The sequence below is a fragment of the Micromys minutus genome, assembly GCF_963924665.1.
Source record: "Micromys minutus genome assembly, chromosome: 27".
In the NCBI taxonomy this organism is placed as follows: Eukaryota; Metazoa; Chordata; class Mammalia; order Rodentia; family Muridae; genus Micromys; species Micromys minutus.
The window spans coordinates 5,182,672-5,207,641 of record NC_137962.1 but is presented as its reverse complement, the minus strand read 5'-3'; the positions used below and the strand labels follow the sequence as shown (position 1 = coordinate 5,207,641).

At 46.7% G+C, this 24,970-nt stretch overlaps 1 protein-coding gene and 1 pseudogene across 3 annotated transcripts in view; one reads left to right on the top strand and one right to left on the bottom strand.

The window, feature by feature from the left end:
* LOC308437970 (uncharacterized protein) overlaps window positions 1–24,970 on the bottom strand; it is a 198,142-nt gene that overhangs the window by 91,185 nt on the left and 81,987 nt on the right. The gene's annotated exons all lie outside the window — the stretch shown is intronic.
* On the top strand, window positions 242–20,011 carry LOC308438094 (proteasome subunit beta type-3-like; annotated as a pseudogene). The gene is made up of 2 exons: window positions 242–427; window positions 19,403–20,011. The product of its transcript is annotated as a proteasome subunit beta type-3-like (transcript).

Sequence of the window (24,970 nt, the reverse complement as noted above, 5' to 3'; positions counted from 1 at the left end):
GCATGAAAGAGTAGAAGAAGCATAATGGAGTAGAAGCATCCTTGGGTGACACTTCCCCTCTCTCTCTCAGGAAGTACTAGTTCCCCATTCAGCCTACTAGGGCTTAGATTCCCAGCCCATTGCTCAATGGAGTGACGTCATACCTCTGCACTTGAACAGTGGCAGGAGCCACAGTGGCTCTACAGCCCCTAAAGATAACAATGCATACTGGGGAGGGGTTAGAAGCCCAGGACAAGTCCGGATGGTGGGCTTGCACACTAAGAACCGTGAGAAGATAACTGGACGAAAGGTCCTCCAGGCCAGGATCCTGAGGTTGATTGATGGCTCCTGCTCCATCTTCAGTCCTCTCTTCCTGAGTGACTTCTACCTGTCCCCTCTTTCTCCTGCAGTTAACACTTCTCTGGAGAGCTCCTTAAGCAAATTCTCTGTATGCATGGTGACCCCTGTCTATCCCCTGGAACTCCTTTAAGAAAAGTGCCACCCCACGCTTTATCAGTGACAATGTGGAACAGTTAAAAGAGCTCACAGGCTGGAGCCTAAGGCTCCAAGTTAGGCCCCACTGGGGAAGCCATGCTTACCTTCTCCACAAGGCACTGTGGCTTTGTGGCTATAGAGCCAGCTGCTAATGGCACCCATGAGTCAGGTCTTAGGTTTTGCTTGTATACAAAGGGCCAACAAGAACAGCATGCCATTCCAGATTGACTCGGTTACCCCAGGACACATTTGACACCTGATATAGATGAGCTACTTTCTCCTGTTAGGCCTCACGCTTCCAATTAGTCAGTAGGAGACCAGATCAGCTTAGTAGAAGCAGCAGATAAAAGGCTGCGAAGGGCAGCTCAGTTGCTGAAGCATTTTCCACATAACCATGATGACCAGAGAGTTCAGATGCGCAGCACACACGTGACAAGCCAGGAATGGTAGTGCATTTCTTTAATCTCTGCGCTGCGGGATGGAGACAAGAGAATCCAGGCTCAAGTAAGTGGGTGGGTGGGTGGGTGGGTGGATGCAGGGCCGGGCGTGCACACAGAACTCACTCTAATGGTTCAAGAGCTCAGCGCTCTTTTGAAGGAGTCCACTTAAGTCGCCAGGAACCAGGTTCGAGCCACTTACAACTGCCTGTGACTCTGGCTCCAGATCAAGTGTCCCTTGGCTTCCATGGGCACCTGTATGCATGCTCACAGGCCAGCACACATAACAACACATACAGTTACAAACACTAAAAACAGTCTTTCTCTTTAGATAGCTCCAGCTTTCATGGATATAACTCACTATACAGACCAGCTGGCCTTGAAAACAGAGATCCACCGGAGATCCATGCCTGGTCTTAAAACTAAATCTTTAACAAGGGAAAAAAGGTTATAAAAAAATTCTCAATGTATAACCTCTAACATCTCCACACAAATGGGCACCCATATGTACGTGTACACACTCTCTCTCTCTCTCTCTCTCTCTCTCTCTCTCTCTCTCTCTCTCTCTCTCCCCACACACACACACACACACACACATAGACACTCACTAGCTATGTCAGAAAGGCTCAATATACTCCCTGACACTGAACAAGCACTCAGTAAATGAGAGCTCCAGTTAGATAGCAAGAGGGAAAATCCATGTCTCATGGCGTAAAGCTTTTCCAGGAATTCAGCCATCAGAGAGGTGTGATCAGCTAAGGCTAGAGAAAGTATAGTGTCTTTGGCCAGTGACTAAGGCGGTCAGTTCATCTAACCACCCGGGCAGGAATGGCTTGGGTTAGTGCCTTGGCTGGCCCACACTCTGGGTGATGCATTTTCCCGTAAGTACTGCTGTGTAGGTCCAGGGCTAGCCCTGTTCTCCGTTCCCTGGAGCCCAACATTGGTCAATAATGAGAGATGCTTCTTAAAACAGGCAGAGAATGCCAGGGCCCTGGAAACTGCATATGGAAAGAAAGATTAGACAGAGCTGGAGAGGAAAGGACAGATTCATAAGTACAAGTCATTTCCCAAAAGCCATCGCCTGTTGATGTAGCTATGTGAGGTGTGAGTATTACAGGGCAGGTCTACACGGCAGGCTGAGTTCTGGGAAGGAAGCCAATGTCAATGAAGATGAGGTCTGCAGAGAAGAGAAGTAAAGGGCCTGATGGGGCAGTGACAGTATAGCAGGAATAAAACACACACACCGCAGAAAAGACAAGATCTGGTCTCCGAGAATCTGTCCTCCATGTATGTCCTATTGTCTAGGTACTGGGCAGTTGGAGCTGACAGAGCTTAGGGGTTAGGTATGGGAACTTCAAAAAATATAACAGTCCTGGTCATTGTACTGCTGAACCCCCTTCTTGGATTAGCACTATCAGGCAGGTGTGTCAACAGTTCTGGGGTCAACACACTCAGCAATAGAGGAGACTACAAGCATCTCCTCCCAGAGGAGGCCACAGAAACATGCCTCTATGTTCAGCTTCTAAAATGGCTTTGAACAGGGCCTGGCCTGTGGTAAGACCCTGACCAGTTACTCTGTATCTGAGGGTAACCAGTCCTCTCCCACAGCCGAATCCTTAGGATTACCAGTTCTCTCTCACAGCTGGATCCAAGGATAACCAGTCCTCTCCCACAGCTGGATCTGAGGATAACCAGTCCTCTCTCACAGCTGGATCCAAGGATAACCAGCCCTCTCCCACAGCTGGATCCAAGGATAACCAGTCCTCTCTCACAGCTGGATCCAGGATAATCAGTCCTCTCTCACAGCTGGATCCAAGGATAACCAGTCCTCTCCCACAACTGGATCCAAGCATAACCAGTCCTCTCTCACAGCTGGATCCAAGGATAACCAGTCCTCTCTCACAGCTGGATCCAAGAATAACCAGTGCTCTCCCACAGCTGGATCCAAGCATAACCAGTCCTCTCTCACAGCTGGATCCAAGAATAATCAGTCCTCTCTCACAGCTGGATCCAAGGATAACCAGTCCTCTCCCACAGCTGGATCCAAGCATAACCAGTCCTCTCCCACAGCTGGATCTGAGGATAACCAGTCCTCTCTCACAACTGGATCCAAGGATAACCAGTCCTCTCCCACAGCTGGATCTGAGGATAACCAGTCTTCTCTCACAGCTGAGACTCAGAAGATGGCTCTAGAGGCCATGGGACTCACTCCTGGTCACTGTGTTTATTCAATAGGACAGCAGTGACAAATGATCATAGGCTGGGTGATTCTGATGACAGAAAGTCATTTCCTCATTGTTCTTAAGCTACAAGTGCACATGAAATCAGGCATGACCTAGGTCCATGTCACCTGAGACCCCTCTCCCACCCTTGGTGCGGCCATCTTTCCTACATTCTTCAGCTGTCTTCTTTGGTGGCATTTCTATCCCAATGTCTGCTTCTCACACCAATCACACAGGCTGAGGGCCTATACCTGTGGCCTACTGAACAAATAATCTTTTCACACACTCTATTTGGGACTGCAGTCACATTTTGAGATCAAAGGCAAGGACATTAATAAACATTGTAAAGGGCATGACTATGGATAGATAGATAGATAGACAGGCCAGTCACTGCCTTCCCCTGAAGCTCCCAAGCCTGTCTCCCTTTCTCTCAAGATAGGCACACCAGTGCTTCTAAAGAAAACCTTGACTTTGGTCCACCAGAATCACCTTTCAAATGACAAACAGGTCTATATTTCTCCTCAGAGAAATCAGCAGGCACACGTGACCATGAATGGGTCTCCCATTCCTTGAGACACTCCACCTCACCTGTGCTGGTTACCACTTCAGGACAGATTGCTTGCCAAGGGCCCGCAGGTGCCACTGCCAGTGTCTGTGGTGACAGAACTAAACTCTCTATAAGGGATGTGGAAACATGGAGAATGTGTCACTCAACCACACCCATTCCCTGTGTTTGGTATTCCATCCAAACCTGCAACACTGGTGGAGATAAACTATACCAGGTGCTGTCCAGTGAAAGCTTCTCAGAGGCTCAGGAGGGTGTGTTTCTGCCCAGCTCTTACATACCTAAACAGAGCATCCACCACAATGACCACTAAAGAAACATGGGGACTGAGGCCAGCTTTGTGAGGTCCTGAGACTGTTTCTAAGCTAAGCTCTTCCCTCAGGGCCTAGCAGATGATGAGTGCTTACCAAACAAGAGCTCCTCTTCATTTCTAAAAAAATATTGCATTCACCACCACCACCCCCATCTCTTTTCTCTCTTCTCCTGAGTCAGTACTTTCTCCTAGAGAGGTGGTGAACAAAGCAAGGGGGGGACTATGGGGTTCTTTCTACCTTGAGTGACAAGGCCACTTACAAAGCATTCAAGAGAATGGAAGATGTTTAGGCATTGGCTTCTTCCTCTTATAAATACTTACCTTTCCCCGTTGACTCTAGACTCCCATAGGTCAGAGCCATGTTTGTATACTGTTCTCTATATCCCTGGCACCAGGGATACGTCAGATACATCAGGTACCCAATATAATCAGTGAGATAACTGCTACATAATAAGTATGTGGCAAGTTTACCCATGAGCAGATGGGACAGAAAGGCAGTGAGTGGACGTGCTGTCTCTGGGCTCTTTTCTCAAAGACAATAAGTGCCCACAGATAGAACATCCAGCCATCGGCAATAAGAAAACCAACCAGATGTGCTATGCACCTTACTCATCAAACTGGCAAGATGGTGGCCCAACAGAGACCTGTGACAATGTGTGGCACCTGCTGAGTACTGAGTGCACACTGGAATGACCATTCTGGAAACAGCTCGACAATTCTATGTGGGTAATGGAGGGTGTTCAGCAGACTCAGAGGCAGCATTGAGTCTGTCCACTCTAAGCAAACCCCCCAAGAAGCTTAGACACTTGTCACCTATAAGGAACAGCAGGAAGTTCATCCCGCCACCACTGGATAGAAGCAGAAGGGAAAAAAAAAAAAAAAAAAAAAAAAAAAAAAAAAAAAGCAATCTGGACAGTAAGCACAGTGTCTCTAAATAGGAGGACAGAAAAGCCATTCTGGGAAAATGCTTGATATTGGTAAACTATCCATTCCCTCTGAACTACCTTGCCCTTCCCCAGCCACTCAGACCAACTCTTTGTCTAGTGATATCAGCTCAAGGCCTTGTCCCCACCCCCACCCCCAGAGGGAAACAGAATTCACATATTTAAAAAGGAAGAAAAAAAAAAAAAAAAAAAAAACAGTAAGTAGGAAAGAAAAGAGCAGGCTCCAGGAAACCTTTTCACTTGTCTTTTTCCCTAACAAAGAACCTGGCCCTTAGCCAAGAGCCCTGGGGAGCAAGGGACCTCGTTCATCCCTTTTAAACCAATTTGCCAACCCAGACAGCAGCTAATGGGCAGTCCAGGCCCTAACAGTCATCAATACCACTTTCCAAATCAAGTTACCAAATTGGTCTTAAAACCACTTCAAAGGGACCCGGCTGACCATTACCAATGAGGCACCCAGCTGTCCCTGTGACCACCACTTCTACTGCCAGAGTCTCTTCCACAGCCCTGGTGACAGAGCAACAAGCTGTTTCCCCTAAATGCTGAATCTCCAGACGAAACTGCAGTCCTGTGAAAATGAAAACGCTTTGGCCAAAGGATGAGAATTAAGGAGAGCCACTGGACAAACCCAGAGTCCAACAGCTCCCTCTGACTCTTTAACACATCCCTGTGATGTTTGCGTATTCATTAGCCCCATTTTATAGACAAGCACATCGACACTAATCCAGGGAAGGTCTCAGCTTGGCTAGCAAGTGATAAAGAAACTACAGTCTGAGCTCAGACTCTGAGCCAAGGTGGTTTTCTGACAGGTAAAGGTCTCAGGACCTGAATCTCTTCTCTACAGCTAAACAGAAAATGTCAACTAACCCTCATGTGAGAGTCAGGAGTCATTTTCCTGAAGATGCTCTGTAACTCAAAAACGGAGTGCCGGCATTTTCTAGAGCTCGGTGGAAGACGAAGTATTTTTTCCTTCTTTGTCATTACATGTAATCCTGAGTCCGGGGACATGAGATGGCTGAGTAAATGCCCAAGGTCACACAGTCAGGAAAGAGAAGGGTTCATCCTACACATCAAACCTGAGCTTCACTTCCAACACTGAACACGTTCCCCAGCCAAGTGTGATGACTATTTTTTTATTGTTAAGTTGACTGGACTTTGTGTCACCTTCCTAGGCGACTTCTGGGTATTCTGTGAGGTAGTCTGCAGAGAGGACTTACCTAAGGCATGAAACCAGCCAGCCCCCATGAACACATTCAGCTAGTGCTGAAATTTTAAAAAGGAAAACAACAACAACAACAACAACAAAAACCCAACAACAAATGACAAATCCAGATGCCATACGACCATCTATCTACTCAACCTCTTGATAGCAGAGCTGTAACAGTTCTCAGTGCTGTTGCAAACGGTACTCTCAAACAGAGAGCCAGGGGTACCCTCAAACAGAGAGCCAGGGGTACCCTCAAACAGTGAGCCAGGGGTACCCTCAAACAGTGAGCCAGGGGTACCCTCAAACAGTGAGCCAGGGGTACCCTCAAACAGTGAGCCAGGGGTACCCTCAAACAGAGAGCCAGGGGTACCCTCAAACAGTGAGCCAGGGTACCCTCAAACAGTGAGCCAGTGTACCCTCAGTGAGCCAGGGTACCCTCAAACAGTGAGCCAGGGGTACCCTCAAACAGTGAGCCAGGGGTACCCTCAAACAGTGAGCCAGGGGTACCCTCAAACAGTGAGCCAAGGGTACCCTCAAACAGAGAGCCAGAGTAAACGGTTCCTTCATTACAGGAAGTAGGAAAGTAGTGCTTTAAGTTACATGGCAACTTTTCTTTAGACAAAAACTCTCGATGGGCCCATATCAGCTCCACTAGGTTATGAGAGACACAAGATCAGCAACCCTGCTGTCTCTGATGAATAGGAAGCTGAACTCCCAGCTCCCATTTAGGAAACATTTGGTGATATCTAGAATCATTTTGAGTGGTTATAACTAGGGTAGGGAGTTTGTGGAGCCACTGGTCTTAAGTAGGAAGAAGGGAAAGGAAACTGTTAAAATGCACAGGGCAGCCACAATGTCAACCATAGGAGACTAAGACGCCCTAGTTCAGACCCCATATGACTTTATAACTTCATCATCCTCAGGCCATACAAGGAAAACCTCTCTAGCACTCACTAAAATACTACTCTCTGATTGGTATTGCACTCAATAGAACCCATTTTTATAGCTAGCACAGGCATAGTCTCACAAAAGCTCAACCATAGAGAAGTGCTAAACTCTTCCCATGAAATGATTTAGGATGCTTGAGAAATCTGTCCTTTCATGCAATATTCCTTAAGACCTACTGTGGGTCAGGCCCATGCTAGGATGAGGAATGGTTCCAACAGCAAGCATTACTTTCTGAAATGCAGGAACTCTTGTGACCTACATCATCTCCGTCCATCTCCAGATGGTGCATGGGATATGCCCCAGCCTCAGGCCCACACTCTATTCTTTCAGAACCTTGGGAGAAAGGGCCATGATAGAATAATTATCAGAGCTAAAATGACAACTTAGAAAATCTCGCCCGTAGACTTGACAGTTTTAGAACAGCCAATATTTCAATAGATTAAAGCTGACACCTCGATTCAGAGCAGAACGAATTGAGAACGGTGGGTTTTGTCTTCACTGAAAGATGAAGCTGGTGCTTCAGATAGCTGAACCAAGAAACACAGCAGCTGGCAGGGTGAGTCCGCTCTATGGTACTGGAGACTTCACCCCGGTCTTCCAAACTCAACGTAAAAACAACTTTCTCACAAGTGGCTAGTGGGGAGACAAGTAAAAGCTGCATAGACACGTTTAGGAATGAACTGGGAATGTGGGGCTACACTCAACGGTAAGCCAGATGCCTATGAACTGGGAAAAAAATCTGAGACTTGGAATGACTGGAAATAGAAAGTCACGACTCTGTTCCCAAATGAGGGCCCATATGCAAAAGGCTGCACAGAAGACCTCAAGGTGTGATGATCCTAGGAAAAAGAAGACCTACCCACTTCCCGAAGAGGAAAAATCTCATTGTACCCATGTTCAGGGCCAGGCTGGAGGTTTACAGTGCTTAATACTGAGAGTACAGGTGCTCTGTACTTTACTGTATTGTTCTAGAACAGCAAGACTCTGGACATGCTTTCGTCAGACTATCTACATTAGGTTAAGTGGGGGGAGAAAGCCCACCCTAAATATTGGCCATACTGTTGCATGGACTGGGGTCCTAGACAGCCCAAGAGGAGCAAGAAAAGAGAGCACCATCTCTGTGTGAGCAAGGATGAAATGTAAACCAGCTGTCAAATTCCTGTCACCAGACTTCCCTGTAATAGTAGACTATACTCTAGAACTGTGAGCTAAAATGAGTCTTCCTTTACACTTGCTTCTTGGAAGGTGTTTTTATAAAAGCAACAAGACACATAAGTTAAACAAATCTTGACAATGAAAGACTGGTTCAGCTAGCCCATCTAGCTGCTGGAACATAAGGCCCAACACTGAAAGTGATGGGGAAAAGATGTGGATTCACCCACATAAGGAGACACAATTAGTCAGAGGCTTTGTGGTCATGGTCAGAGTGTTCAACTAAACATGTACAGAAACAAACTAATAGGCATTGGTGTTACAAATACATCCTTTAGCAGGGACTTGGGACCCCAACAAACCAGCGGAATAAGGTACATCATTTCCATCATGAAAGCAAGGACAGCAAGTATTCACTGAGATGTCGTTTATTTCACATGAGATGTCTTTTAGTATGTCCTTTGTCTAGTCACTTTAGATCATATCCAATCTACCACTCACTGTTCCTTCTGATATCGAAACAGCTCCTTCTCCACATAGCATCTCTGCTCCAAATCAGGGCACAGATGCCTAACTTAGTCCCTACACATGATAATCCTTCATTAATGATTGTTGAATGAGGAGGAGGGCAGGATGGATGAAAGTTCACTGAAGACGTGCTCTTTCCTCCTTAGTAACCACTGGTCCACAGAGAGGAAAGCCATAACCTCCAGCCCCTCATCCAACAGCACAGATTAAAAATGTGAATAGCATTTCAGCATCCCACAGTCCCATGGCTCCCTTCTTGACATCACCCCTAACAAAACAATGCACCTGTCACAGGAGGACCTTAGTTAGACAAAGCGATAAAAACAGTGTTGGAATTTAGTGCATGTCCAGCACAGTGAAAATCTTTCTGTTCAGTGCAGTGTCATCTGGCAGTTTGCAGAACAAATGGCATCACTTTTTAAAGGGGTCATTTTCCTCTAAATCCTTGAAGAAAACAAATGTCAGAACCCCAAAGGGATCTTCAGTTTGAGCTCATGCCATCTGTCTTGCTAAGAGCTTTCAAATATATGCATTTGTGAAACCACGGGCATAACTGCAAGGTAAGCTTTCGTTCATACCCTCAAGCTGTCCGCACTCAGGAGCATCTTCTGTTGTCAAATGAAAGAGCTCTGCTCAAGGGCTGTAGGTAGGATACAGCCTTTTGAAATCATGGAACTTCATACGTAGTGAGAAAGCATACAATACAATTTGGCTCTCTCCATCCCAGAATGGGACATCCTCAGGGACCTGCAGCTTACTGGGCCACATTCTCTGAACACCACTGTTTTCAGTTTGCTCACAGGTGACAACAACTGCCATCATTGGCAGTCTGAACTGATAACGCTGAGGTACACTGTTTCCAGAATGATATGAGGGGCCAAGACAGAACATCGGATTCACCCTACCCCTCCCCTGTATAAAGACACCCTGATTCTCCATATGGCTTCACTCCTTGAACAATTCATTAGAGAAATCACAAGTAGAGAACACAAAGCCAATGACCTCCAGGTGGCTTCGGTCTTGAGGGGATGGAGCTGCCTTAGAAGAACCAGAGGAAGAATAGAGTGAGAAGAAACTAACAGACTTAGGTACAGATGTCTCAGCAGCTGCAAACCAGACATAGCACAAAAAGGGTCATGATTTGGGGTAATAAAGAATCTGGAGTTCAGATGCTACCTCTGTCTTACTGAGAATCAAAGTATCTTTCCTTTCTGTGCCTTGAGCTTGACCTCTGTAACTTACAGATGATAATGACCTGCCTTGAATACATAAAGATTAATTAGATGATGTGGCAGGCAGGCTTATGCATTCCAGGTGAAGTTGCTATTGGTGGGTAAGCAGGTGCAATGTTTCCATGGAAGCAGAATGGGCATCTGAAGGAAAAGGAACGGAGGCAAGTAAAGTAAGGTAATCACATGAGGAGGATGCAGGAGACAGAACTGAGACAGGTGACTGGGTCTGTAGTTACATTGGGAGCTGGACAGCTTTCCTCTACCTAAAGCCACTTTCTATGTCAAACTCTCCAAAGGTCCAAGTGCATGTGCATACAGAGATGCCCGAGAAGAGATTACTGGATGGATAGCTAGCTCGGCAAGGGGACAGCCAAGCCATGTGCTACAGTGGGCATGATCCTGTGCAAGAATCTGAAGCAAAGTCTTCCATTCCATGTAAGGCTCCCTTTTCAGTGTGGCCTGTTGCTTGTACACTGGATGTAAGACAAAACTCAACTGCCCTAAAGGATGCAGCAACATAGCCTACCCACTGTCCCTGCTGGCCTTTGAGGATGGACGCTCTCTGAGCAATGTCTCCAAGCCCAGCATATCCAGAGAACAACCATCCAACATCAGAACAGTCAAAGAAGCCAGGGCCAGTCATGCTTTATCTGTCATGAGCAAGGGGTTTGGAGTGTGTCCAACTGATCAGAGTCCTAAAGAGTCCTAGCCTAAGTGCTTGTGCCTGGGAAAAGCAAGCTGCCCAGTTCTTGTCTCAGGACCACTCCTTACTCAGCCCCCATCACCCTGAACAGCCACTTGCCCACATCTCACAATATGCACTCGTGTCATGAGCACACCCAGCAACACCATTCAGAAGCATCACATTCTTGGTGTGTTAAGTTCTTGGTCAAGCTTATTCAAACTACAACATTCTAAGCACTCATGCTGGACACTTTCTCCTCCATGTGAAGAACCTGGCTTTGAATTATGTTCCCAGTATCCTGTAGAGTAATGACTATGATCATCACACTTTCCAGGTGAGCAATAGAGACTTAGCAAGTTACAGTACCTCCCGGGTCACATGGCCAGAGGCTCTGTGTCACATTGCTTCGCCTTGTATGTTCTATGTAGGCCAGATGATGGACTTATGTGTGATCCTAATACCTACAAATCACATGACTGGAGACAAGGCATTTTGTCTCCTTGAAACTTCATTTACTTCATTACAACAAGAAATACATGATCTGTCACATGCAGGCTGAATTCTAATTGAGAAATGAATGAAAATGTTAACCTTGGGGTCCAGCACACAACAGATACTATCTAGAAATATCTAGAATAGAAAAATAAAAATATAAAATATGAAGAATAGAAAATAGAAGATCTAGAATAGAAAAGACAGACATATGTACACATGCATACACAGACAGACAGACAGACAGAGGTACACCTAGCTGGCCTCTCTGAATAGGCATTCAGTTAACTTCTAGCAGTAAGGTATACACTGCTGTTCATACAATCAGCTGGTAGGCATCCCTTCTAAATTTGGGGAAGTGAAGAAAGGAAAGTCTGAATAGGGACTATTTGGATCCCAGCATATGCAGGTGCAGAACTCAGACAGATCAAAACAACCCTCCAGTGTTGCTTTACTCCCAGCCCTGCCTGCCTCAGACGTGACCATCAGTCCTACCCCAGCACTATTTCTCCACTGAGCAGCTGACATTCGCCATCTTGAAGCCAGCAGTCTATATGTTGCCTGCCTGCAAATCCCTTCACTCAGGATATGAAGCGGGAAGGATCAGTTCAAGGTTATCACTCCACTACACAGCCTGGGTGACAGGAGACAGTGCCTCCAAAACACAAAATGAGTTGAAAAGCTCTTTACTCTTCCCCACATCCTTCAAGACTAGATTCTCCTTCCCAAGAAGGGAGTTCCCACAATTTTAGAAAGCATTTAATGACTTTTAAACCTTACAGAATTCATAAAGATAGTAGCCCAGAACTTCCGGCTCAAAGCTTGAGAGAAATGTTGGGGTTTGTTCTTTCTTCCTCAGAGATCCTCAAGGTAACTGAATCGAAGCTGTCCATCTCTTCTGTCTCTGTCACTAGCAGACTCATCTCCAGGGTCCAGAAGCATCCCCAGACCACCTCCCTGCCACTCAGATCTCACACCCGCAAAGAAGCACAGCAAGATGGTATTCCCAGGAATCTGTGCAACAGAAGCAGGAAGCAGGGCAAAGCGCCCCTGCAGAGTTTTCCAGAGGAAATGAGTCAAGGGGTGTTATGCAGTCACACATGCCAGGCGAGGAAATGGCATTGTCTGGGGACCAGCACACACAGCCTTACATAAGGGGCACCCTCTCACTTTCTTGCCATGGCCGTATTTGGGGATTGGCAAAAGCATGAAAAGGTGCACCTCTGGCCTGTGCACACAGGAGCTGTATTAGGGTGGTAGGCAGAGGTCTGGGTGGGGATTCTCGCTGGCTCAATGCTAAGGAGGAAACTGACTCACATGTCTTCATGCCCTGCCACACACTGGTGAGGCTGCAGCTCTGAGGACAGACCGCCAGTCTCCAACTGCACAAAGTGTGCCTTCAATACATGCCAACCTGGGTCCCAATGAAAAGCATGGTGCCACCCTATTCAAGACAGAGAATTAAAGCAAAAAAACACAGGGTCCAGAGGCTGCAGTGGAGTCTGGCCAGGGGTCCCTGGCAGTGTAAAGGGGGGAAAACAACAACAACAACAACAAAGTACTGGAGTCCACGAGACACTGTCAAAATGAGTACAGACGAGGGTGCCTCCCACAAGCAGCCAGCAAGAGAGAGAGAGGAAGTCAGAAACACAACAGTCTTGCTGCGCGCACCAGACTGAACAGACAGTACAAATTCAACAGAATCGATTCAGGACAAGAGGGAAGAGAGACTGAGCTGCAAAGGGATTCTCTGTAGAGGCTGTACGTGCCTCCCAGCTCTGCCGCACACACACATGCAAACATGTGCCCCTTCTCTTCAAACACTGAAGCTTAAGGTCTCTGGCTAAAGCCAATTGTCCATGAGCTTTTAAGAATCAGGATTGAATCAGGGCGGTGCTGGTGCACACCTTTAATCCCAGCATTTGGAAGGCAGAGGTGGGTGGATCTCTGAGTTTGAGGCCAGCCTGGTCTACAGAGCGAGTTCCGGGACATCTAGAGAAACAAGAAGAAAAAGGGAAAAGAAACAAACAAAAAATGAGAATTAAAGAATCGAAAGCTAGGTACGTTTGAGGTTTGACTAAAGGGAACAAATTCAGAAACTTAGAAAGCTGGAGGTCCAGGACAAATCATTTGGTCCCTGTGCCGTCTTAGCAGAGACCCTGATCTTCATCAGTCCAGTGTGGTTCATGTGCACTTACCACCTCAATGGAACTGACATCTGTCAAGACGTGCTCAAGCTCGTCAGGCCCCACATCTCTGTGGACTCCTTCCTGGTCCTCTGCCAGCATCCTGCCTTAGCTCTCATGACCCTGCTATACCACAGCATGGCTCCCCGTGTGAGCTGCCAGGCATTTCCCCATGACAAGTTCAGACGACGTACCTTTATTAGCCCTTTTCCCTTTGCATGACTGCAAAGTGAGATATGAGACGAAGTTTCCTGGGAGAAAGTCCTCCATCTATGTCAAGAGTGATGACAACCTCTGCTTCATCATTTTTAGTGGGCCGAGGCAAGATGGAGGTTGGTGGTTTATGGCTTAGGGAGGGATGGGGCAGTCTGCCTGTCTTGAGAGCCACTGGTTCTTATCCAGCCAAGTAGATCCAGCATCATCCACTCATGCCAGCTTTGCTTACAAATAAAAAAGGAGGAAAGAAAACCCTCACAGTTCGGCTTAAAAGGACCTTTCATGCCTTGCCAGGCCTCTGCCTTCTCTGCACCACGCCTCTGTCGCAAAGTACAATGCATATGTTTATCTAGCTTCAAGCAGGGGTATATTAAAATACTTGAGGATTTTCCCCTCCTAACACTGGCATGCTGGCTCCCAGTGGCTGCACAGCCGCCTATCAGGAATGGCAAAAGCAGCCGTAAATTATGGCCTTTGCAAACACACAGATCTTTCCTGAGGTTGCAAGTCGCATCACTTTAAAGGCTGACTTTCTCCAAACTTCCAGGAACAGAGTGGCTCCAAGCCCATCTATTTACAGGTCAGCCTAGCCTTGCTGTGTTTGGAGGGCTGCCTTGGACACAGGCTTATTCTCAGTCTTGCTCCGCAGCCACCACAGCCCAGGCAGGCTGTGAGCAGCACTGTGTCCCTTTCAAAGGATGCAGAATGTGTTGCCAGACACAGAGGCACGAGGCAGGAGGGGGATGGAGGTATGAGATGATTGGTTACCTCCCTCTCATCCACGTGCACAGGGAGGGGCAAGAGGTGAGATGGTGGTAATGATTCCATGGTTGAATCTCAATACTGAGCAGGGTAAATCTGAGCTTGGCTCTCTGGACCCAGGTTCTGGCAGGATATAGAGATACACCAGAGAGGGACGGAGTGCTGCTTGTGAAAGCAGGTCAGGACTTCCTTAAGACTGTCACAATTGGAGATTTACAGGGATCCGTATTAATTCTTCTTGCTGTGAAATAGTACCAGGAACAACTTTAGGGGAAAGTGCTATTTGGGCTTGTAGTCAGTCAGCTGTAGCAAAAGCATAATGAAGCACAGCTCACATCCAGGAAGAAAAAGAAAGGGACAGAGAGATGAGGAGAGAGAACAGGCTGGCCAGCTTCCATCTTTCCCCTTCTATGGAGTAGAGGCCCACAGCCTAAAGGATAGTACAACCTATCCTCAGTGTGGGTCTTACCCACTCAGTTATCCTTCTCTGAAAACACCCTCACAGTCACTTTCAAGCCTGTGCCTTGTTAACTCTACAGTGCTTTTCAATCCAGTCAAGTTGACAGTGGCGATGAACTCTGCTGAGGAGAAGCTGGTCTCAACTCAGAATATGGCACAGATAAGGGCCTGACAGCCAAAGGGCAGGCAGTTAGGAAACACTCTCAGGCCAGCTGAGATCAAGGGGCAGGCAGGATGTAGACAATTCCTAGGAATAAACATCAGTCGTGATGGGTATTCTGAGCTAAGTCTTCAAATGAGATTCCTCTTGAAGACAGGTTAGGGAAGCAGAAAACACCAGTGTTATAGCAAGGATGGAGAACCAGTCAATTCAGATATGGATGGGGGAAAGAGCCTCACTAAACTGACTCAATAGACTATCAAATGATAGTACCTTACCCACCAGCCATAACCTAACACCCATCTCTCTTCTTAATTAAGCTCTGCTGGCAGATTGGCCTATGTCATGCAGTAAGAAAACTGTTACTGCTTTAGCATATGCAAAGGCTCTGGGGTGTATGGGAGAAGCCAGAGGGTTTGTTCATATCATCTAGGGAAACTGTCACTTACTTGAAGTCACCTAGCAATCGAGGGAAGTTCCCTGTGGTGGTTTGAATACACTTGGCCCAGGAAGTGGCACTATTAGGTGTAGCCTTGCTGAAGAAAGTGTAGTACTTTGGGGGGTGGGTTTTGAGGCACTACTCCTAGCTGTCTGGAAGACAATCTTCTTCTGTTTGCCTTCAGAACAAGATCTAGAACTCTCAGTGCCATGCCTGCCTAGACATACCATCATGATAATGGACTGAACCTCTGAAACTGTAAGCTAGATATAATTAAATGTTGTCCTTTATAAGAGTTGTCTTGGTCATTGTGTTTCTTCACAGCAATGGAAACCCTAATTAAGACAGTCAGTCCCCTCTGAGACTGGACAGATGGCTCAGCAGTTAAGAGCACTCACTGACTGCTCTTCTAGAGGTCCTGAGTTCAATTCCCAGCAACCACATGGTGGCTCACAACAATCTGTAATGAGATCTGATGTCCTCTTCTGGTGTATCTGAAGACAGCTACAGTGTACTTACATATATTAAATAAATAAATCTTTAAATAATAATTTTTAAAAAGCCAGTCCCCATTTGACCCTAGAGCATGCTCTTCCGCTCCACAGTATCTACCCCACCCCAACCCATATGCCCAGCAGTATAGTAAAGACAATCCATAGCTCCTCCATTTCAGGGCTCTGCTGGGAAGGTTCAGTCTTCTCCAGAAGGGCTTCAAAGAGGAAGTGGCATTTTCACATTGCCTTCAAGGTGGCTTTTGACCGGTTGGAGAGAAAAGGACGAATGAGCCAGGGAGAAAGTACAGGGTAAACGGAACGGTGAGGTCAGAAAAGAGTGACAGTTACCAGCTGACAAAAGCAGTGATGGAGTTCAACAGTCCTTTGGGACATCTTCCCAGCCTCTACACAAGGCCAGTAGCCACTGCATGGTGTCACTGACTACCTCACTGTAGCTCTTCCCAACAGTGCTAAGAAGGAGGCCTCAGTGGACCACTGAATGGAAAGTCCAAGGCAGAAGTTATCACATTCAGTTCCTGGCCTTAATAACAGGACAATGTTTGTGCCCACAGCTGAGACGCCTGCTGTTGAGGTCATTGCTGGCCCAGGGAGGGATGCTCAGAAGGAAGGCAGGGAGAAACAGAGGAAGCAGGGGAATAGCCACAACTGTGACTCAGTGCAGACTTTTCCTGGTGTCTGATTAGCCTGAAAAGACGGAAATCAAAACCAGTCAGTGAAGCAACCCAGGAAGCTCTCTGGCCTAGTAGTGAAAAGAACAGGCAGTCAGGGACCTCCAGAGTCTTCAGGGGCCCAAGAAGGGATATCTGTCTACAGAGGGTTGGAAGCTAGAGAACACAGACAGGCTCTGGGATGGAAGTAAGAAGGCCAGCATTCTTGCTCCTGAGTCAGCTGTAGTCAGACTAGGACTATGCTATGTAACTTCCCAAACAAGGATTATCTCCAGACAAGATGGCTACTGGGACTTTTGGCATCTCTGCATAGTATGCTGCTCAGGACAGTGCAGGCCCTCCCTTCATCTTGCTCTGAATCACAGCCACGTGACGGGATCAGGAGCTACACTAGCATAAACCACTGACCTTCCCTGAAGACTCAGCCTGCCTCTCTGTGAGCTCCAGGGGCCCAGTGTTCAGACGGTTGCCAGCACACATGGGAAAAAGAAGTGGACCAGCCAGTGGCCTGCAGATGAGGAAGACGCTGAGCCTCCCCTCACCTCTCTCCTGAACTGAGTCATCAGCTGAGGATACTGACATCTCCTAGTCTCCCATCCTAGTCTCAGGAAGGGCAGCCCCTGAGAGCAACTTTTCAGGGGAACTGTAAACAGTGTGAATGAATTGTGCCTCTCTCAGCATACAGTTAGCATCAAGTAAAGATCAGAATTTACCCATTGAAAAGAAGTTGTGTCTACCACATGCCTGCGTATGACCTTTCCAACACAAAGTAGGGTCTTTTGCATCAATCCCACAATGCTGGGTCAGCCACGTCTTAGTCTTTCAGCTAGACTGTTGCTGTCCCCAAATATCCATCTACAGAAGCATGGTCTATGAAAACAGGTAATATCCACACATGGAATATTATTTAGCCATGAAAAGGGTAAAGAATTGATGAACAGATGCTACAGAAAAATCTTGAAAGAGTCACAAGAATGAAATAAGGCAGTGACAGCAAACTGTCTGTCACATGATCACACTGATATGACATCTTTAGAACAGACACATCCACTGTGACAGGAAGCAGGTTTGTGATTTCCTAGAACCTGGGAAACTGGGGGTTGTGAGTATGAGGCTTCTTTTCTGATTGATGCAAATGTTCTAGAATTGACTATGCTAACAACTGCAAGTTTCATGACTAGATTAAACAAATTCTATTTTATGGGTGAATTGGGGTGTGTTTGAATTAAATTTCACTAACACTGCTATATTTAAACATGAAGAAAGGCTTTGTGCCTATATAGTAGAGTGGCTGTCTTGCTTCCAGGCCTTAGGTTCAATGTTCATGGTATGAGAAGGCTGGGGGTAAAGAGGAGGGAAAATGAGGTACAGGAAGAGACAGGAAGAGAGTATAAAGACTGTTACCAGACCACAGTAACAGTAGCAGCAATGGCAGGCCCCAGCTGAATACAATGGAAATTCTAGATAGAGTTAAACAATTTAATGAGCACATACACACACGTCCCCAAGCATACCCCAACACGGAAAGCTGTTTCTGCTTCTGCACCACCCCCATTCCAGCTCTGACTCCCCCACAGCACCACTGTCCCACACCACAACAGAGGGTCACGAGGCAGACAGTGAGGAACTCTTATTTTGTCTCCTGCCTCAAGCAATTCCTAAACAGTGGGAGTTAAATATTTATAAAGCAGTCACTGTTTGTTTAATGTTCAATCTGGTCTTGGGAAGCCTGATGCTGAGAATCGCTGAGGTGACAGCTGATTATACAACAGGAGGAGCCTGGTGCACCAGGGTGCCTGACAGTTACCAGGATGGCCTGTCTCCTCTCCAGGCCTCTGCAGAAGTTGCTTCCTGCCTTGCACTATGCCCCAGGGCTCTGGGGAATGCCTGAACTTCCTCTCCTCTCCCCAGATTCCATGAGCAAAGAGAAGACAGCCCTTGTCACCAAAAGCTGCTGGATCTGCATGTGCCAGGAACAATTTCTGAGACTGGGAAGGGTGGAACATGAGTACCTCACATGTGAGCATGATTAAGGTGGTGAGAGAGATACACAGATCAGGCACACACACACACATACAGAGATACACAGATCAGGCACACACACACACACACACACACACACACACATACACACACACATACAGAGATACACAGATCAGGCACACACACACACACACACACATACACACACACATACAGAGATATACAGATCAGGTATACACACACATACAGAGATACACAGATCAGGCACACACACACACACACACACACATACACACACACATACAGAAATACACAGATCAGGCACACACAAACATACAGAGATACACAGATCAGGCACACACAAACATACAGAGATACACAGATCAGAAACATGCACACACATATACACACACATACAGAGATACACAGATCAGGCACACACAAACATACAGAGATACACAGATCAGGAACACGCACACACATATACACACACATACAGAGATACACGGATCAGGTATACACAAACATACAGAAATACACAGATCAGGCACACACAAACATACAGAGATACACAGGTCAGGCACACACACACATACAGAGCCCACCAACACACACTTACCTGAGCATCTGAGGTGCCCAGGCTCAGGAAAGGCACTGAATTCTTTGGGAAGCAATTGGTCAGCCTCATACCCACCATTTGAAAAACTTATTATTGTGTGTCTATACATGGTGTGTGTGTGTGTGTGTGTGTGTGTGTGTGTGTGTGTGATGTGTATCACAAAGCACTGACTAGGAAAGTCAGAGCTGGTTTGTAGGCAACACAGTCTATCACGTCCTATAATGGAAGGGCTGTCATGGCCATGAAGGGAAAAAACTGTGTAGCCATCACTGCAGACAGGCATTTCGGGATCCAGGCTTAGATGGTGACTTCAGACTTCCAGAAGATCTTTCCCATGGGTGACAGACTCTACATAGGCCTGGCCACTGACATCCAGACAGTTGCCCAGTGTCTCAAGTTCCAGCTGAACCTGTATGAGCTGAAGGAAGGTCGGCAGATCAAGCCTTACACCCTCATGAGCATGGCGGCCAACCTCCTGAATGAGAAACGGTTCAGTCCCTACTACACAAAGCCTGTCATTGCTGGCTTGGACCCAAAGACCTTTAAGCCTTTCATTTGCTCTCTGGACCTCATTGGTTGTCCCATGGTGACTGATGACTTCATAGTCAGTGGTACCTGCTCCGAATAAATGTATGGGATGTGACTCTGGGAGCCCAACATAGATCCAGAACACTTATTTGAAACCATTTCTCAGGCCATGCTGAATGCTGTGGACCAGGAAGCCATATCAGACATGGGAGTCATTGTTCACATCATTGAAAAAGACAAGATCACCATCAGGAAGCCGAAGGCCCAGATGGACTAATCTGTGCTCTGGTCCCGTCTCCCTTTTGTTGTTAATCTTTTTAGGAAAATCACCTTTCTTTCATGCCAAAAACAAACAAACCAAAGCACTGTCTACAGGTAAATGTCAGAGAACAGCTTTGTGGACTCTACATGGGTTTCAGAGATCAAACCTGGGTAACCAGGTTGTATGTAGCCAGGGCCTCTGTTGTCATTCCCTACACCCGACCTTTGCTCTTTTCAGCTGGGACATGAAACTCTCTAGCCTCAGTTTCCCTCATTGTAACACATCTGAATGACCTGTCTTAGTTTTCCATTGTGGTGATAAAACACCCATTACCAAGTATGGGAAGGCATAGATACCTCATCTCTAAAAAACTAACTAACCAAAAGCTGTTTCTAGCTGGGGCCTGAAGTGACCCATGTTTTTTGCCCTTGTTTGTGTGGGGGTCAGGAGATGCATTCTATGACATACTCTAAATATGTACACGTCATGAAGTAATCTCTGCCATTGTCCTTTTCTCTGTATATGGTATATAGCACTCAAACTTCCATCCCTCCCCTCCTCCCTCATGAGAAGTCTCATGTCTTCAGACAACCTTTTAGGCTTCCTGAATTCTCCCAGGCCTGCTCTTGTAAAGTCACTCTCTAAATCTGTTAGGAGCTGTCATCTTTTTCTGCTCTGCTGGGACTCTCCAAGGACCCTTTAGGCCTCTCTGACACTGGTTTTCAGAGTCCCAAACCACTTCTCTCTCCGTGGAGAGTGTGTTATTCAGGGTTTCTATTGCTGCAGAAAACCACCAGAAAGCAAGCCGTTGAAGAAAGAGTTTATTTGGCTTATATTTCTAGATCATAGTCCCTCACTGGAGGAAGTCAAGACAGGAACTGAAGCAGGCCTGGGACCTGGAGACAGGAGCTGAAGCAGAGGCCAAGGACTGGCACTACTGGCTTGCTTCCCCTGGCTTGCTCAGCCTACCTACTCATAGAACCCAGAACTACCAGCCCAGGGATGGTACCACTTACAATAAGCTGGACCCTCCCCCACTGGTGACTAAGGCATTGAGAAAATGCCTTACAGTTGGACCTCACAGAGGCACTTTCTGTTCTCTGATGACTCTAACTTGTATCAAATTGATACACAAAACCATCCAGTAGAGACAGTAAGCACATTACTGCATGTATGCATGTACAAGTGTTTGTGCACGCATGTGTTCATTTGTGTAACTGCATGTGGAGGCCAGAGGACCATGGATATCATTCGGTCAGTGGCAACACGCCACCCACACCTCTGAGAAATATCAGTGCTCTGGAGTTCCACGTGCAGTCTGTAGGCTGCCCGGCCAGCCCCAATGATCTTCTATCTCGTTTTTCCATCACTGAAATTGTGAGCAAGCAACACCATGCCCAGCTTTAATTTTCAAAGATGAATTCTGGGGATTGAATCAAATCCTTGTGCTTGTAAAGCAAATGCCTATTAACTAAACCATCCCATAGCCCACTGCACATTTTAGTGGTTCGTGTCATCAGCAGTGCTCTCCCTCCCCACATCCAGAAGCAAGGTCCCCCCACACTGTACTACTGCCTTCTTTACACCCCTTGTAAGAGCACTAGTACCCCATCTCATGTCAGTGTCCTGCCAGCCCTGCGCCCTGCAACTTCTGAATGCAGTTGATCAACCTTGGAGAAAACAAGCCCTTACCCAAGTTCACCACTGCTACGCCATTTACAAACACTCTGTAGCTGGGTGGTGATGTCACACGCCTTTACTCTCAGTGGCAGATAGATCTCTGCAAGTTCCAGGCCAGCCTGGTCTATGGAGCTAATTTCAGGACAGCCAGGGCTACAGGAAGAAACCTTGTCTCAATATTCCTGCACCTCACAAGAAAAATGTAAACCATACTGAAAAACACCAGCGCTTAAGAGTATCTGAGGCCCACTGACTATAGGTAGGAATTATCTTTCTCAGGAAAAAACAGACTCACATGTGGATACCTGCAATAGCAGATTTCCGTTTCCTCACAGTAAAGCCAAGCTTAGTCATCTGTCACGGATGGAATGCAGAAGCCCTGTAGCTTTACCATGCCTTCATTTCTCACCGATCCTTTGCTTCTGAGTAATTTGAGAACAATGTCTCCACCAATTAACATTATCTACTTACTTCCAAAGGACTATGCTCTCCAGGGACCACCTCAGAAGAAACTTCAGCTTCTCCATGTATGTAATATGTAATTACCAACTCGACTAACTTTTGGCAAGCACACAAATCAGCTGGTGGCTGCTACCGTTCCAGACCCACCAGTATCAATAGTTAACATTTAACGAGTGTTTAGCACACATCCGCCAGGAAGCACTTTCTAAGCCTTCCTGTGTATTAACTCAGTCACCTCTCTAGAAAGCAGGAATCATGTCAGGGATTGTAAATGAAACACACCGGCACAGAGAAGCCTAGGTAAAAGCTAGAAACCCCTTATGCAAATTTATGGGAATGAGCGCTCGCACTCTCGGTCTGTCTCTCTCTCTCTCTCTCTCTCTCTCTCTCTCTCTCTCTCTCTCTCTCACACACACACACACACACACACACACACACACACACACACCACAGACACACACACACACACACACTCACACATATACACACACACACCTCAGTAATGACAGTAGAATAATCAAGGTTCACCTAGACAAAGAAGGATTCAGTGGAGGGACAAGAAACGAAGTGATCAAAATTGATAGTATAGATGTACAAAAGAAGTCCTAATAAAACTTAGTACTATGAATGACTAGTACTTGCTAACGATTTCTTAAAGTAACAGAACAGATCTTTTAATGTGAGAAAATGGGCTTCTGTGTAGCAGCTATTCAGTCCAGATTCTTGGAGGGATGGTGGCCTCAGTTCACTTTATGATGGGGATTTGCTGTATCACTGAGTGCAGACAGTGAGCCAAATGGAGGTCAGCTATTCATTCTTTTACTCACAGCTGTTTACAGGGTCTGGCCATGAGCATCCATGTGGCTAGGCTGGATACTAGCAATGAGTTTGTGAGTACTTGTTTTCACGTGGCAACGACTTGGGTGTCCCTGGGCAGTACTCACTCTGTGCCGTGTATGTTTGCAAGATCCCAAATGTAAAGGACTGACGTAGTGTCTCAGTTACCAGAGCATAAGCTGTGGATATGGTTAAAGAAAAGGATTTTGCGAGGGATGAGTGGAGTTAATCCTTCATCTGTAAATATGTCCCCGTGTTTAGTCACTGGGGGAAACATGCTCCCTGCCTAGATGTGGACACTTAGCAAGTGGCACAGGACTTCGAAATTCCCACAGGCTGATGAGAGAGATAAAGATGGGAAAGCTGGGATGATAATGGCAGGCCAAAGGGTGAGGATTTGGGACAAGTTCTCTCCTGCTACTGAACATACCAAATCCCCAAGAGGCCCAAGGTTTTGAATGATGGGTCAGAAGAGGCCATGGGGGAGAAGCTGTGCAATGAGGACGTCAGATACCCAGCCTTGGGATCCTAGCCTAGTGTTCTTTCTGCTGTCTCAGCCACAGAGACCATTAGAGTCCAGGGCCTGCATTCATTTTGCTTTGCAAAGGGGATCTGTCTAAATATATGCACGCTGTCAAATTGAGGCAGACTAGCAAACAAGAGATCCAAAGAAAGAAGACCCCTCTACCACCAAACTCCGTCCTGAAGCCAGGATAAAACTGTCCATAAGCCAACTTGTAGACAAGAAGGTTAAGTTAAGAACAAGCAGGTTGGTTCAGTGCTGTGCCTCTTACCCCAGATCTCAGGGCAGAGGAGGGGCCCACGCTGAAGATTAGACAGGACTACAAAGCCAGGATTTATCTCACAAATAAAGATAGCACAGAGAACCAAAGTAGGTTGAACTACATGTGGTTTACTTAGCAGAGTCCTTGCTTAGCATGCTCAAGACCTGGGTTTGATCACTAGTACCATGTAAGCCAAGTGTGGCATGACAGCGCATGTCTATGATCCTAGCATCTAGGAGCTAGAAATGCCAGTCTATACTTCCAGCATAGAGCATCTGCCTAGCATATGTACAAGGTACTGGGTTCAATCCTGAGTACCAAATACAGCAGGGAAGGGGAAGAGGAGGCATGAGAAAGGATGATGACTGTCTCTTGAAACAATCAGTACCAAAAGGGAACACAAGAAGAGATGGAAACACAGGAGCCTCACAGTTCTTCAGCCTGCAGCAAGGAGACATGTTCAGTTCCCAGCATGTGGGTACTACCTGAAGTACAGAGACAAGAGATGCCAAAAGGCAGATGGATCAGATCAGATCTGCTTGGTTCTGGGAGCCTGAGCAGCACATCTTCAGCTTCAGTGATGCCTGTTTCAAAGACAGAAAGGGCTAAACAGATTTTGCCACTCGCCTCCCTATGAAGAACCATTAAGAGGGTAGCAGGCAGGCCAACATTGGTGGGCCTTACGTAGGGTCCTTTAAATCATGAGGACAGTTAGAGGCAAAAGCTGCAGGGATCAGAGGAGCACATCAGGTGTTTAGAGTTCACGCACTGTTTGTGTTACACGCGCACTTTGGAGATGAACTCGCTTTGCTCTTCACATCCATCCGTTCTCATAAAAGCTTCAGGGACAGTACAGATGACAGAACTCCAGAGCCCTCCCTTAGGTCATCCACCAACCCTGTATGAAAGGCTGCCCGTGCACAAGTGTCGTATGGGGAACTCAGGTAACGAATTCGTGTCCCCATGCCCTATCCTGTAGCACCGTAGCTGTGCCACGACACATTATTAATGGTGACAGATAATTCTTGGAGACCCAGGGACCTTCAGGCAGAACATAAAGCAAATTGTGAAGACCATAAGTATTAATGGCATTATGAGTCTGCTCTTCCCACTGATGGGAAAAGGAGCAGGTCAGAGAGGATGACAGTATCTGTTTACTCGGCTAGTGACTCCAGAAGGCCTACTCTCTGGGGCTCTTCTGGATGAAGGA